The sequence below is a fragment of the Lycium barbarum genome, chromosome 3 (assembly GCF_019175385.1).
Source record: "Lycium barbarum isolate Lr01 chromosome 3, ASM1917538v2, whole genome shotgun sequence".
Lineage (NCBI taxonomy): Eukaryota > Viridiplantae > Streptophyta > Magnoliopsida > Solanales > Solanaceae > Lycium > Lycium barbarum.
The window spans coordinates 119,229,239-119,233,224 of record NC_083339.1 but is presented as its reverse complement, the minus strand read 5'-3'; the positions used below and the strand labels follow the sequence as shown (position 1 = coordinate 119,233,224).

At 35.9% G+C, this 3,986-nt stretch overlaps 1 pseudogene; it reads left to right on the top strand.

Moving 5' to 3' along the window:
- The first annotated feature begins 412 nt into the window (after positions 1-412).
- On the top strand, positions 413-1,240 carry LOC132631187 (rust resistance kinase Lr10-like; annotated as a pseudogene).
- Positions 1,241-3,986: the final 2,746 nt, after the last annotated feature.

The window sequence follows — 3,986 nt, the reverse complement described above, 5'->3', positions numbered from 1 at the left end:
TAAGAAGAACTTTTTCATTCCAAGAACTTGAGTAGTTCTAGAATCACCAACATAAATAAATCATTCTTCTTCTACAACTTGGGTGTAGAACACAAAATTACATGTTAGCACAAATATGCTCTGTAGCACCAAAGTCTAACACCCAATCTCTCACATTAGCCACAAAATACTGAACTCCGAAGTTAAGCATGCTTGGGCGTGAGTAGTACTAAGATGGGTGACCCCCTAAGAAGTCCTCGTGTTGCATATTTTACTCAAGGAATCAATTTTCTCTTAGTATATGATCCTACAAAACATACGTTGGGTATATGAAGATAATTGGCAATGAATTGTAACATTAAATCATATAATGGCTAATTAAGAATTTGGTATCAACTTGAATAATAAGACTCATAGAATGATATTTAATGGAATGAATTTAGAATTTCTTTTCGAGATATCACGTGAATTTTTCATCAGGATTCACCATGTTAATGTCGTGCAGCTCGTTGGATTCTGTGATGAGGGCTCAAAGCGTGCTCTGGTATACGAGTTCATGCTCAACGGTTCCTTAGACAAGTACATTGTTCCGCACGAAGGAACTGTTTCCTTGACTTCCAAGAAAATGTTTGACATATCTGTTGGAGTGGCGTGGAATAGACTACCTACATCGGGGCTGTGACATGCAGATCTTACATTTTGATATTAAGCCTCACAACGTTCTTCTTGACGAAAACTTCAATCCGAAAATATCTGACTTTGGGCTTGCAAAATTGTACCCGACAGATGATAGTATTGTGAGTCTAACTGCAGCCAGAGGGACAATGGGTTACAACTTACATGGCTCCAGAGTTGTTTTATAAAAATATTGGAGGAGTGTCATTCAAAGCGGATGTATATAGTTATGGCATGCTGTTGATGGAAATGGCAGGCAGAAGGAAGAACATGAACCCATTCGAGGACCACTTAAGCCAAATTTACTTTCCTACATGGGTTTACGACCAATTTAACAAAGGAAATGATATAGAGATGCAGGACGCCAACGAGGAAGACAGGAGGTTTGTCAAGAAGATGTTGTTTCTGGCTTTGTGGTGCATACAGATGAAGCCTGTCGAATGTCGATCGTCCTGCTATGAACAAAGTTGTTGAAATGCTTGAAGGAGATGTTGGACTCCTACAGATGCCCCTGTGACCTTTTGTAGCTCCACGTGAGATTGCTGGCGACGTGATTGAGACAATAAAAATATCCAATGACGTTTAGGTGGCTACTCATTATGCGGTGCAAACCATGATCTTACACTTGAGCTAGTCATGATATTTGTTTACTCGTGATCTTGCTGGTCCTCAATTCAGAGATGGATCCAGAGTTTGAAGTTTACTGTTTCTACATCAACCTCAAACTAATATACATTAATACACATGTTTTTTTGCTGATCTCTTTTTAGTTCAACTTCATTTGTTTTTTGCCTGGTCACTTTTTAGTTTGTCTTCATTTGTTGTGTTTTCTTAAAAACATAGTCTTCTACAGCGGAAACAAGAGCTTATATAGATACACCTCTGCATCCACAATAAATCAGAGAAATTGCAGATTGGTGATAAACAAAATGTACCTAAATGAGGGCAGAATATGTGTTCACGTGAACCCAATAACTTTTTGGCCAAACCCGTTATTTGTATTAATAATGTATAAGACTTTTTAGCTGGGAACCTAGTATCAACGCCTTGTAGGCAAGGGTTCAATTGAACTCCTAAGTTTCGAAGCGGAGCATAAATTTATGTGTAAAAATTTACTAAAATGTAATAAATAGTAGTAGAAATGAATCCATAACTTTAAAAATATAATGGCTTCAACGTAAGAATCTTAAGATTGAACTCATAGAGTTTAAATTCTGAATCCGGCTCTGTGTGGATGCATCAGATTCTTACATCAAAGAGCACTCTTTTAAGATTCCTAGGATATGATATGAAATGGCAAAAGTCATAGATACCCCCCCAAACTTTGCCACATTTTCCTCTGGAGTACCTAAACCGAGGATTGTATCTATTGGGTACCTAAACCAGTCCAAATTCGATCCCATTGGGTATCTTTTGCCTACGTGGCGCAGCGATTGAGTCCACTTTTTGTTAGGCGCGTGGACAACCCTTTTTTCCTTAATTTTTTTTTTTTTGGTTAAAATTTTACCTCTTTTAAATAAAATTTAATAGATAAATAAATAAAAAAACTAACCCACCTCCCCCCCTGCGTCTGTCCCCCGGCCCACCCCACGCCTCCCCTTTCGCCCAAAATGTTCTCCACTATACGTTCTCTTCTCTTCTTCTTCTTCCTTTTTTTTTCTCTTCTTCTTCTTCATTATAACACTTCATTTCTTTTAATTATTTATATAAAATTAATTTGTGAATTGGATGTTATTTCTTACCACCATTTTTTTTGTCCTTTTTAGATCTGAAAAGTAGCATTACCATCTTGTTCACTGGAAAAAATGGGGATTCACCATTACTATGACTCTTTTTTTTTTATCTCACCTTTCATTAAAGGTTGGTGGGTCTTGTAAAGACATTGATAGACCTAAATAAGAGAAGAAAAGGGTAATAAATTATTGGTGGGGTGGGGGGACGGCGATTGGGGGTGGTGGTGCAGCGGCCAGTGGTGGGGGAGCGACGGCCGGTTTCTTTTGCAGTTTGAGGGGAGGGGGGCGAAGGAGATGAAAATTGGGGCGGGGGGTGTATAATTTATTTTTTAATTATTATGATGGACCCCACCGCCACGTGTCACGTTTTCATTTAACAAAGTTGCCACGTCATGGAGAGTGTAATACACTCTTAATTTTGCTGATTATTGTGAAAAATGTACCAATGGGATCAAATTTGGACTGGTTTAGATACCCAATAGGTACAACCCTCAGTTTAGGTATCTCAGAGGAAAATGTGGAAAAGTTTAGGGGGCTATCTATGACTTTTGCCATATGAAATTTATATCTAAAATGATATACTAGCTTGTATCATTTCTGATATCGTGGAGTAAAGAAAAATCAATGTCGACTTCAAGAAATAAAAAGATATGATGATTATTGCATTGAGAATAATTTGCCTTATCATGTTAATGCCACAGGATTGATTTTGTTCACAACGTTACGAACGGCCAACATCTATCAGAATGTGAAACTAGTTCTTCTTTGGTTTGAATGGTAAGAGTTTGAGCGTGATATATATGCCATCCCTAATGATCTTGAGATCACAATAGCTACAAAAACAATTAGTCAGTTTGTCTGTCTAATTAAATCATTTCCCATTATCACAAGAGTGTACTGCTGTAAATTGTAATCCATAATTACTGATTTAATATAATTTTTCTTGTATTGATTGGGGTCATCTGCTTAAATACTGTACCAAGTATTTCGTGTAGCATATGTTGCCGGCTTGCCGCATAAAATTAATAAATGCATGATATATATTCTTTTAAACAGATCTCTTATCTCTTCTCCATGAATGATTAATATGGATAATTTAGATATTGAAACTGAATTATCTAACTTGACATAAACTCCAAATGTTACTTTCCTCGCTACTATGTGAGGAGGTCTGATTGAGGATTTCAATCTAGCCCCTCTGTTTCAATTTGTGTGGCTTAATTGGGACTTTGAGGATTAAAGTAACTAATGTTAGTTGTGAATTCGGACTACTAATTTCAATTTTTTCGAAATAAAATTTTATATATTTAGAAGGTATTTGAAAAAATTATGATTAAAAAAAGTATTATTTGACTGGTCAAATAGTAATTAAAACAAGCAAATTGAAATGGATGTAATTAAAATCAGAAATAGATTCTCATGTTACTTCCTCCGGTCCAAAATAATTGAGGTTTTAAGTTAAGAGCAATTTTGACTAATATACCCTTAATTATGATTTTTTTTCTTTTTTAGTTTGACATAAATATTATGGGTATATGGAAATGTATCAAAGGCAAATTTGAAAAAGAGAAATAAATATTTTCTTGATTTCGTGAAACG